Source organism: Prionailurus viverrinus, chromosome C2 (genome assembly GCF_022837055.1).
Source record: "Prionailurus viverrinus isolate Anna chromosome C2, UM_Priviv_1.0, whole genome shotgun sequence".
Taxonomy (NCBI): Eukaryota; Metazoa; Chordata; class Mammalia; order Carnivora; family Felidae; genus Prionailurus; species Prionailurus viverrinus.
In genome coordinates, this window is record NC_062569.1 from 119,784,858 (window position 1) to 119,797,902 (window position 13,045).

Below are 13,045 nucleotides of genomic sequence, written 5' to 3' on the forward strand. Positions count from 1 at the left end.
TACTGTGTTGTCCTAGAGTATTGACGAGGATATATTAAACAGAAAACATGCATTTTATTTCATTTATAATTAGGGATACAGAGTAAATCAGTATTCACTCAGTAGATTTTATTTTCTTCACATACTTTGTGATATTTGGCAAGTTTTATGCTAGCAGACGAGTTTAATGTGGGCTTTGATACTGCAAATTTAGAACATAGTTTGTATCAGAGCATAACTTTAGTTTTTTAAAAAATGTTATTTCATTCCCTCATGTATCTATGGTTTCAGTGGTAAGATTATTTAAATAGAATAAAATGTTACATTTTTCTTCTTGAGAACTGAAACAGAATAATTGTCACTTACCTATGATTCAGAATTCATTCCAGTTTCATCATGGAGTATTTTTCTTAGTCAATAAATTCAGTACATTTGGGAATCCCCTGAAAATGCCACTTGAAGGGCCTTCCAGGCACCAGGCAAAACTACAAAATGATCTGCTCTCTTTCTATTTGTCCTAGAAACACATTCAGTGTGCATTCTAGGTGCTTCCCTGTCTCTATGTATCTTTGATCATCTCTGTATAATTCATAAACGTGCTAAGAAGTCAAGCTTTGACTTTTCATTATAGGTATTACTTAAAAAATAATAGACTTGTTTTTAAGAAAAGTCTATTTTCCTGACAGTAATCAACACTCTCAGATAAATCTTAATTCCTTTTGTTTTCCTGGCTCTAGGTGTGTGTAGTGCCACCTGCTGGTGTACATGAAGCAAATGTCAGTATCATGAATAAAAGCAATCCACATTGAACAGAATAAAAGTGGATTGTGAGGAGCTAGAAAAATAACGTTGAGCACTATTCAAGGTGCATAAGGTTGTTTTGCCTAAACTGAATTTCATTTTCTAAAGGTTCATTTTTAAATGCAGTGAAATTATCAATCTCAGACTTTTAATGACCTTTTTTGTGACAATAAAACTTTTTAAACTTTCTAATGAAGATTTATAAGTTTAGGCACCAAAATTTGGTTTCCTTTCAACTTTTTTTTTGAAATTTTAATAAAATGTCTTTATACGTCTTAGTTTTCTTGAACAGGATATTAAGAAAACAATTTATCTGATGTATTCAAGAAAACAACCTAAACAATTAACAAAACTTAAAGCTGCTTTTAAAATAACATTTAAAAATAATCAGAATGGAAAGATTAGTGTCAGTTTGCAAAAAGGCTTGCAATTTATTGCTAGAGTGTGTTTTGCGGGAGGAGGAGAGAAGACCAATCCCTACCTTAGAAAGTTTGTTTTTTAGGAGCAGCTTGGTGGCTCAGTTGGTTAAGTGTCTGACTTCGGTTTAGGTCATGATCTTGCAGTTCGTAAGTTCAAGTCCTGCATCAGGCTCTGACTCATCAGGTTCTGTGCTGACAGCTCAGAGACCAGATCCTGTTTTGAATTCTGTGTCTCTCTCTTTCTCTCTGCCCTGCTTACACGTGCTGTCTCTCTCTCTCTCTGTCTCAAAAATAAACGTTAAAAAAATTTTTTTTAAGACAATTTTTTTTTAACTTTTAGTTATTTAGAGAGAGAGTGAGAGAGCATGGGGCAGAGGCAAGAGAGAAAGTGAGAATCCCAGGCAGGCTCCTTGCTGTAAGCACGAGCTGGATGCAGGACTCCATCTCACAAACCATGAGATCATGATCTGAGCCGAAATCTAGAGTTGGTTGCTTGCTTAACTGACTGAACCACCCAGGAGCTCCTAGAAAGTTTTGTGTTTTGTTTTTTAATAAATGAGTGAACCAAAAGGGTTAGCACCATGTATTAACTCTCAGAAACTGGATAACTTTGATTTACCCCATTCCTCCAACATCTTTTGAGCAACAGTTAACTACTATTATCCTAGGGCAGAAAAATAAGGAGAGAAATGGCAAAGCAGAGTCACCCTGAAGGTAAAGTTGTGTAGTAGACAAAATGCATATAAATGTAGTAGTTTCCTCATGTCAACTTTCTGGGCATTTCTAGAATCTTCTCTGGCAACCGTCCCCCCATTTAATATCTATGTCTTCATGCTACACTCCATTTACACAGTGATTGCCACTATAATACTAATTCTTGGGATATTTACTGTCTCCCTTAGTGCAGGACCTGGACCAAAGTCTACAGTACCACTCTCTGCTTCCCTTTGGATAGATAGCTTTTGATATTTTTTTAGTCCATTTTTAATTGTCAAATTATAAGTGCTTTTGCAGTAAGTGACCTCAAATTCCTTTCCAAAACAGTGTGGGCATTCTTTAAACATATTCAATAAATACCTATCATAGGCTTTTTTTTTTTTTTTTTTTTTACCGCAAACCAGAGTGGCCCCTATGGGAATTTAACAGTGAAGGTGTGTGGACAGCTCTTGCCCTAGTTTCTGTTCACATTACAGCCCAATTTGACAAAACAAACAGAATTTCTAAAACTTTTGTGGGCTTGCCTAGTGTAAAACAAATCTAATGTGATTTCCATACAAAAATACTGAGTGCTTGCATATTCTAACAAAATGCAGCAAAGCCATGTATTATCACCTATCATTGTGGGCACACATTACTTGACCTGAATAAAAAATACTGTGTATTAATTCAAAGTATTAATCTCCTTTTGAGGATAAAATTCCCTGCTGTATCACTAAATGATAGTCAATGCCAAGCATCTGCTTGTATAAGCAACAAGAAAAGTAACTAATTCCACTTGGTGCTAATTTATTGAGGATTTGAGTTGACATACCTTTGAAGAAACCCTCTTTTGTTCTCTTAAACAACTTCTGTCTTTATGTCAGTTGACTGAAAGTATCCTCTCTGCCTCTATGGAACTTTTTAAGAGTTTCAGTCTGAATAAGAAAACTTCAACTTATCCCATTACACTTAAAATTCTCAAACTATACTTGGAGACTGCCTGGCCCATCCTTGACACCTCACAATGTACAGTCAATAAACCACTCTGTAAGCGTAAGTTGGATAACTTTGAATACGCAAAAGCTAATAGAATGAAAAATAAATCCTAATTTTGTGAAAAGTGCCTGCTTTTATGATAGAAGATTATTTGCCATTAGAAGATGATGACAAATTATCTCCCCCTGTGTTATTAACGTTTATCATGATTAACAAGTGGTAACAGACTAATTCTAAGACTGAAAGGTCTGGCTGTGATTTGCTTACGTGCATGTACGTCACTACAGTATTGGTGAATGTGAATGCCCAGTAAATGTCCTGATGGTCAAATGCCAAAACCTGGGACCTAGAAAAGTACATGAAGTATTTCCTAAGTCATAAGGATCCTGGGAAATACAGGGACTCGGGTATTAATTAGTCTATTTGCTTATCTAAACTCAGCGCTGGTATAATTTGCTATTCTGATTACCAACGTGGTAGATAAAGTTGGTTTTTTTTCTTTTTTATATCGTATTCAATTTTTTATCATGATAAGTGTACTTTTTAATTCCCAACCCCTATTTCTTCATCTTCCCACCCATCTCCCTTCTGGTAACCATTAGTTCTCTATAGTTGAGTCTGTTTCTGGATTTGTCTCTCTCTCACTTTTTCTTTATTTCTTAAATTCCACCTATGAGTGATATCATATGTGTTTGTCTTTTTCTGACTTATTTCACTTAGTATTATATGCTCTAGTTCCACCCATGTTGCAAATGGCAAGATTTCATTCTTTTTAAGACTGAATAATATTCCAGTGTGTGTGCACGCGCGCGTGTGTGCACATGCACACACGCGCGCACACGCACACACCACCTCTTCTTGATCCATTCTTCTATTGAGGGACACTTAGGCTTCTTCTGTAGTTGACTATTGTAGATAATGCTGCAATAGACATGGGGGTGTGTGTATCCCTTCAAATTAGTGTTTTTGTATTTTTTTGGTAAATACCCAGTAGTGCGATTACTGGGCTTTAAGTTTTTTTGCGGAAAATCCATACTGTTTTCCAGAGTGGCTGCATCATTTTGCATTCCCACCAACAGTGCAAGAGGGTTCCTTTTTCTCCAATCCTTGCCAACACTCATTGTTTCTTGTGTTTTTTTTTATTTTAGCCATTCTGACAGGTGTGAGGTGATATATCATTGTGGTTTTGATATGCATGTCCCTGATCAGTGATGTTGAGTATCTTTTCATGTGTCTGTGGCCATTTAGATGTCTTCTTTGAAGAAAATATGTTCATTCCTTCTGCCCATTTCTAATTGTATTATTCATTTTGGGGGTATTGAGCTGTATCAGTTCTTTATATATTTTGGATATTAACTCTATCAGATATGTCATCTGCAAATATTTTCCCCTATTCAGGTTACCTTTTAGTTTTGTTGATTGTTTCCTTTGCTGTGCAGAAAATTTTTATTTTGATGAAGTCCCAATAGTGTATTTTTGCTTTTATTTCCCTTGTCCCAGGAGACAGATCTAGAAAAATGTTTTGACCGATGTCAGAGACATTAACTGCCTGTGCTCTCTTCTGGGATTTTTATGGTTTTGGATTTCACATTTAGGTCTTTAATCCATTTTGAGTTTATCTTTGTGTTGGTGAAAGAAAATGTTCCAGTTTCATTCTTTTGCATGTGACTGTCCCATTTTCCCAATACCATTTGTTGAAGAGACTATCTTTTTCCCACTGGATATTCATTCCTCCTTTGTCAAAGATTAATTGACCATATAATTGTGGGTATATTTGTGTTTCCTGTTCTAGGTATATAAATTTTGAACACCCAGTTATATCACTTGCTATTAAGATTATAGTAATATAGACAACGCAAAATTTAAATGCAGCCTATGTATGACATTGTGGTAAGCAACCCTTGATTTAGAAATAATTTAAGTGTTTTCTCAAGTGTTTAACCTGTTTGCTTAAATCTGCCAGTATACCTAGGTAGATATGTACGTTAAGAATAATAAACATTTTTTTTACTATGGGAGGGAATACTTATCAACTTTCTTATTAATAGTTATTTAAAAGTATATTGATACTTTGCAAGATGTAGAAATATGACAATATTAACTGATTCTTCCCTCAATAGCAATGCATTCTATAAATATATTTATCCTCTTTTTAACATCTTCTGTATCCACAAAATCTGACATTTCTTGAGTTACATTTGACATATGGCAATGCTTTGGCAATATTTGCCATTTGAGAAGAAACTGCAAAAATGTTTCAAGTAAACATGTAGAGGGCTTGAGTCATAGCTTATGAAAAAGGTTTAAATACTAGCTCTGGAGAATGCTTCATTCTAGGCACATATTTGTAGGGTCAGTTGTAGGATATCATGATATCATTGGTGCCCTGATAGTTTTACTTCAAATCCTTTTTCACAGTAATATTTCACAATATTTTATTGTCTTATTCCACTATAAAATTTGTAGTTCTCTAGACTATGATACTAGATAGGATATTGACAGCACCAGAAATAATCATTTATCTGACCATCTGGAATGTCACTATCCATGCTAGTGTATGAAGTTGGAAACCACTTATAAACAGATCATGGAGATTTTTCTATCGTCAATACAATACAATTTACAATTTATTTAATGTATGCTGCTAGCACATTCAGTTTTACATTTATACCTGACTAATTTTAGTTATAATTTTACCTTAAAACATACTTTAAACTCTTTTAAATTCTGAAATCCCAGCATATTCTGGTATAATCTCATGGATTGTGTTTTTCTGTGCATTTCACGTCTCTTCCAGTTCTGATTAGAATTGCTACTTTAAGCAAGGTATTGTTGTTAACAATAGTAAGGATAATTCAGCTAGCTGATAATCTTGAACACTAATGTGATTAATAGCTGTATCAGGTTTTTCCTGAGAAATAGACACATAGAATCATAGAATGTGTGTGTGCATGTGTGCGTACATGCATGCATATACTTACAGGAATTGGCTCATGTTTGTGGAGGCTAGCAAGTTGGAAATCTTTAGGGCAGTCAACCCATTGGAAACTCAGAAGTTGATGTTGCACACTTGAGGTAGAATTTCTTCTTGTCTGTGAAATCTCAATTTTTGCTCTTTTATAAAAGCCTTTGACTAATTGGATTGGGTCGATAATATTATTGAGGGTCATCTCCTTTTCTTAAGGTCAACTGCTTGTAGATATTAACTACATCTGCAAAATACCTTCATAGCAACACCTATGTTAGTGTTTGATTAAATCACTGGTGACTACAACCTAGCCAAGTTAACATAGAAAAATTAACATCACAGCAGCTAATGGAATTGATTTCTCCTTGTTACCATTTTTTTTCTCTATTACTTTTCCAAAGCCTTTGAGTGAAAGGACGGAATGTTACAGTCATAAGGGTGGTACTATTTTGGAAAAGCCGCTACACTTAAAGTGCTGTTAAAATGAAATTACTCACATTAAAGAATTAATTGTATTTGTTGAACAGACTGATTTCGGAAGACTCAAAGAGGAGTAAATGTTCTAAAAATGGAATGAATAATGCAAAAGACACCACTATGGAAAGGAAAAAAAGACTATGTTTTTAACAAGGCCAATAAATGGAAGCTTTAAATGAGCAATTATTCAAATGAAGGAAACAAACTGGTTGAATTATGAATTATAATATACCCTGTTCTTTTTCTTATCTATATTTTCTCTTATTGGGGCAACCTAGATGAGGGAATATTTAGTGAGACCAAACAAACACTTGAGAAATATGTATGTTTGTTTCACTTTCTAAATAAGGACGTCTAATTCCTACACTGCACAGATGGAATATTCCTTACACCTGCTCTGCATTATCATGGCAGCTTAGTTCACTGGGCACTTGGAACATGTGCATGCTTCCTCAAGATTTACCAGTGCAAAGTCTCTGAGATGCAAATATCGTGAGCTTTTATCAGCATCCCCAGATGGCAGATGGGTTTATTGTTACAAAACTTGGAAGAGAATATTTCTGATGCTATCCACAATTAAGACTGCCAGGAACAGACAGAAAACTACCAGCTCTCCCTGGATCCCTGCTGCAACCCCACCTGCCCAACATCTCTTCTTTCATAACTCGATGCTGCAACCAAGCAGTCAGGTGGTAATGACAAGCCAGTTAATGTCTGTAGGTCCTTTTCATAAAAAGAACTGTGGGACTAGTTTGGAAGACTTCTTTTGAAAAGCCTTCCAGAACTGACCATTTGTCACCTAAGTAATTTGCTAAATTCTTGGAGGTGTAGATAACTTCCAAAGTCTTTTCTGGCTTTCATATTCTTAAGCAATGCTAGCATGATTGTGCCTGTTAGTCATTTTTAATATTTCCTTCCTGTATGCCAGTCTTCAAAATTAGTCAGGTATAATGGTATCAATGGAAAGGGAAGACTGCTGAAATTATATATATATAATAATATTGACAGTGCATTCAATATTCTTCCATATTAGTGTTCTCCGATAAAAAATTAAGACCGAACAGGGGCACCTGGGTGGCTCATTTAAACATCCAACTCTTGACTTCCACTCAAGTCATAATCTCACGGTTTGCAGGTTCAAGCTCCATGTCAGGCTCTGCGCTAACAGTTTGGAGCCTGCTTGTGATTCTGTCTCTTCCTCTCTCTCTACCCCTCCTCCATTTGCATACTCTGCCTCTTTAAATAAATAAACAAATAAGACAGGACCAAACAAAACTATGTAGTTGAAAATCAGATACCATATTCTTTCTATCCACATACTGTTGTCCAATACTTCGAGGGCATGTTGACAACTTCACATTCCAGAATAGCTGGTAAGAGTATAAACTTAAAGGTCCTCTATAGAAGGTAATTTGCCAGTATGTATCTCAGCTCTTAACATTGTTCCTATCTTTTCAACAATCCATTTTCATTTTCATAACAATTCATTTGTAGGAGTCTAAGGAAGTAACCACAGGTATTAGCACATATTTATAAATAAAATTTTCATGAGTGCATGTGTAGTCAAATGTTGAAATTGTCCTAACTATTCAGCAATAAGTCAACATTAAATGAATACACCAATATATAATGAAATATGTAGACAGTTAAAATATATTTGTTAGACTTTTTAAACACATGCAAAAATACCTATGCTGTGAAATGAAAATGATATGAATATATATTGATAGAAATTATTAACCAAATTTTATATGGCTTCTTAAACACATATGTCCTAGTGGGTTTTTTCTTTTTTTCTTTTTTTTTGTAATTGGCATAAAATTGACATATAGCATTATATTAGTTTCAGGTGGTGTACAACATAATGATTTGATATTTGAATATATTGTAAAATGAACACCAAGGTAAGTCTATTTAACATCCCCTCCCACACTAGTTACAGTGTTTTTTATTCTTGGGATAAGATCTTTTAAGGTTTACTCTCTTAGCAACTTTCAAATATGCAATACAGAATTATTAACTGTAACCACCATGATTTACCTTACTTCCTCTGATTTATTTATTTTATAACTGAAAGTTTGTACTTTTTTTTTTTACCCCCTTCACCCGTTTTGCCCACCTGCACCCCCACCTTGTGACAACCATTAATCTGTTCTCTGTGTCTATGAACATGTTTTTTTTCTTTTTTAATTACACATATAAGTGAGGTCATACAATATTTGTCTTTGATTTATTCCACTTAGCATAATGCTTTTGAGGTCCATCCGATGAAAAAATCAATTAAAAATTAATTGTAGGCCTTAAATTAGAGCTCAAATATTAAATTCAATAACATTTTAGATAGCAGTCATAATCTAGTTGATAAAAGGAAGAAAGTCATATTATTTTTAATCAATATTTTTAACAATATTTAAAAAATACTCCCTAAGTCACTGTAGCAAATCTGGATAGTGGATAGTTGGTTTTTATTTTATTCCCATTAATCTATGGAAAGTGAATGTCCTTGCCTTCTACTATATTTTATATATATTTTTGGCCCCTCAGTTACAAGCTATCCCGCCAGGATGCCCAAATTAAATATTCCCACCATCTGTTTCTAAACCCCCTATCAAAATATACTTCCTTTTTTTTTTTAGTGTTTGTTTATTTTTTGAGAGTGTGTGTGTGTGTGAGTTGGGGGAGGGGCAAAGAAAGAGGAAGAAAGAAGATCCGAAGTGGGTTCTGTGCTGACGGCAGAAAACCCTGTGTGGGGCTTGAACTCACAAACCGTGAAGTTATGCCCTGAGACAAAGTTAGCTGCCTGACTGACTGAGCCAACCAGGCACCCCCAAAATATACTCCTTATATGTCCATTTGGGTTTCTGTTTTGGGCTATATAAATCTTACAAGTAACGGTCATGATGAGCCATAACTGCTTCCTCAACCATGCCAGACACACATCATATGGAGCCCTATCTATATCCAGTTACTCAGTTCACACAGTAAAAATTGTTCCACAGTACAACTTTTAAAATAACACGTTTCTTCTAAAAGCTATCCATATTTGGATAATAAACTATATGGTCACCCTAATCATAAGAGAAGGGGACTAGTCTAGTAAAGCGATAACCGGTGGTCATCATCAAAGACCTGTGAGTGAAGATATCTAGGGAGTAAGAAGGGCATGTTCAGGGGTCACTGGGTGGCTCAGTCAATTAAGCCTCTGACTCTTGATTATGGCTCAGGTCATGGTCTCATGGTTTATGGGATTGAGCCCTGTTTGCTTAGGATTCTCTCACTCACTCACTCTGCCTCTCCCGCTCTCACATACCATGTGCGCATCTGTGAATTAGCCTTAATGTAGGACTAGTCCTGTTCTTGACTTAGTGTCAGAAATGAATTTTCTCAGTGCTTTACAATCATTTATTAATTCTATTTTTGCCACTGATTAATTTTTGGAAACTTGATTCCCTCATTGTAAACTGGTATTACCATACTAATTGCAAAAATGGATTGCACAATTTAATAAAACTATCTTAAATTCACTGGAAAAAATATATGCCACATTATTTTACAAAGATCTGCCTCTTTTTTGTCACATCTATTTTGGTTACTTCTGTTTTTTAATTAATGTGTCTCATTTATGTGTACTTTCGTAAGGTATCATAACTTATTCCATATCCTCATAAGAAGCCTGATTCCTTCTAGCCAAAGGGGTTAAGTTTGATTTATTTATTTTTTTTAATGTTTGTTTTTGAGAGAGAGAGAGAGAGAGAGAGAGAGAGAACAAACTAGTGGAGGAGGGGCAGAGGGAGAGACACAGATACAGAATCCAAAGCAGGCTCCAGGCTCTGATCTGTCAGCACAGGGGCACCTGGGTGGCTCATTTGGTTAAGCATCCAACTTCAGCTCAGGTTATTAACTCATGGTTCATAGGTGCGGGCCCCATGTGGGGCTCTGTGCTGACATTTCAGAGCCTGGAGCCTGCTTCAGATTCTGTGTCTCCCTCTCTCTCTGCCCCTCCCCACTCATGCTATCCTTGTCTCTCAAAAATAAATAAACATTGATCTGTCTGCACAGAGCTGGACTTGGGGATTGAACTCACAAACCACAAGATCATGACCTGAGCCAAATTCGGGTGCTTACCAGACTAAGCCACACAGGCACCCCTGATTTTTTTAAACTTCCCATGAAAGTATTCATTTCATTTTCAAAAATCATCTTTTAGATTTTAATACTCAATGTTAATTGAAGAAGACACTGATGCTCTGTCTCCAAGGCTATGATTTCAGTAAGTGAGATAATACAGCACTGCAAATCATCATTTAAAATCAACAGATGTACGTATTCCAAAATCTAGTTTCTCCAATAGTGGTGGATGAGGCCAGGACACATACATGATTCTTACTCATCTCAAATATGTAATTTTTAAAAATGTAGTAAAGATCATTATACTGGAGAGACCCACATATGAAGAGATTTGGCGAGGTTTTATGGTATATTCTTTTTGTTCCTTTTAATTATTATTATTCAACAAGTTCCAGCTCCTCTCCACATCCAAGATTATTTATTTATTTGGATAAAGTGAGATTTGGATTTTTTAAATTTAAATTCAGTGTTTGAAAATGGTGGTGTAATTAGGATATTGTCCTGGTGGCCATGAAAACTGGCCAAGAAAATGGTCCAGTTGCTTACCGTTTCCTCCAACACCTCTCTGCAGCTTTTCTAATTATGTCTTATAGTTGTGCCAGCCTAGAATGTCTTTCCTTCAGTTGAATTACTACTCATTCTTCACAGCTGGATTCCAGCCTCAAGCTCTCCATAAATAATTTTCATGATGACTTCCACTGGCACAGTATTTTCTATTTGCAATCTCCTTGAAATAAGTCTTAGAATGTCGGGTAAAATACTTTCTGGAAACGTTCATTTATATTTTCTCTTTTCGTTCCCCGTCTTTTCTTTCCATCTCTTAAAGTGTTTCCATGACTTTTGGGGCAAGGCTTCCTGGATTATATTTCCAGAAGTCTAAAGACCTGAGGAAAGGGAGATGTGTGCCCTCAAACTCTCCAGGCTGAGAACAGAGTGCTGTTGGCACAGGGAGACAGGGGACATGCAAACTACTCCCTGGCAGGACCCAAGGAACTCAGGGTGGACACGAGTGCTTGAAAAGGTTCGATCCTTGTGCAGACGTCTGTGCCAGAGATTTCTGTGTCTCAAACATGGCAGAAACATAAAAATCATGGTTTGAAGTGACCATACCAGCAACCCAGATGTGGTATTGATTCACTAATATATTTACCCCTATTTGTTTCTATTATCTAGAGATTCCCTTCCTTCCCTCCTTCCTGTACTCCCTCCCTCCCTGTCTCCTTCCTTCCTTCCTTTCCTTCCATGTATAGCTCAGCTACACATACTAAAAAATGATTTCATGCAGCATTTCTATTGTGACAGAAAGTTTTCTAGGTTATAGGAGTGCCATTGTTCCAGATTTCAAAGTATCAACTTAGTGTGTTTGTGGTGATTTTGATATAAAGACCTTTTAAAATATGTATATATGTAGCCAAATCTGCATGCCTTTTCCTTAAATTAAAAAAAAATTGAAAGTTGGGGTGCCTGGGCGGTTCAGTTGGTTGAGCGTCCAACTTCAGCTCAGGTCATGATCTTGCGGTTCATGAGTTCAAGCCCCACATGGGGCTCTGTGCTGACAGCTCAGAGCCTGGAGCCTGCCTTGGATTCTGTGTCTCCCTCTCTATCTGCCCCTTCCCCTCTCACACTCCATCTCTCTCTCCCTCCCTCCCTCCCTCCCTCCCTCCCTCTCTCTCTCTCTCTCTCTCTCTCTCTCTCTCTCTCTCAAAAATAAACATTAAAAGAAATGGTTTTAAGTCAATTTATATCATGAGTTAATCACCTATAAATTTTGTTTGGAAGATTGCTTTTTTTTAAGTAACACACTTCAATCCATGTGTACTTATTTGAAATATGCTCAGAAGCAAACGTCTTATTCCAGTGTTTTTCAAAAATAAGCCAAGTGTCACAGGACCACTTATTAAATAACACTTTCTTTTCTCACTGATTATTAAAAACATTTTCACCAGAAACAAAATTCTCACATTGACATTTGTATAAATGATTTTGAAATTATTAGAATTTGACAAGTTGTAAATATGAAATATTAAAAACTATTTTGTTAGAAAACAATTCCACTGTAATGTTTTTAGGTTCAAGTCTTCTGTATCTTCTGTTTCAAAGTGTTACAAGTGACCTTTTACAGGTGCTGGGCATTGATTTGAATATGCTGATGAAATCACTTGGCTTGCAAGATGTTTGATAGAAAAATGAAACCTTAAACTACCAAGTGTGTTTGAACAGATGATGTTTTTCTGCTTAATACACCAATATTCATTAAACAGAAGTATGTGTCCAAAGTTCAGGTATGAATAAAAATGAAATGGCTTTTCTGGGTGCTTACATGTTAATCTCCATTAGGTCATTATTTCTCAATACCATTATGATTTGTACTTTGCTCTTCAATATAAAAGAAGCAATTAAAATATTACAAAGCCCCTATGAACTCCAAAGAACTTTTGTTCTCATTACTAACCATTTGTAAACTGAAATTCTGTAGTTAGCTTTACAAACTTGCGTAATTGACTAATTCTAGGAACTTGTTCTACTCCTATTTTCATCCTTATTTCCCTAAATTTTCTCTCCAAATTATGGGCATCAA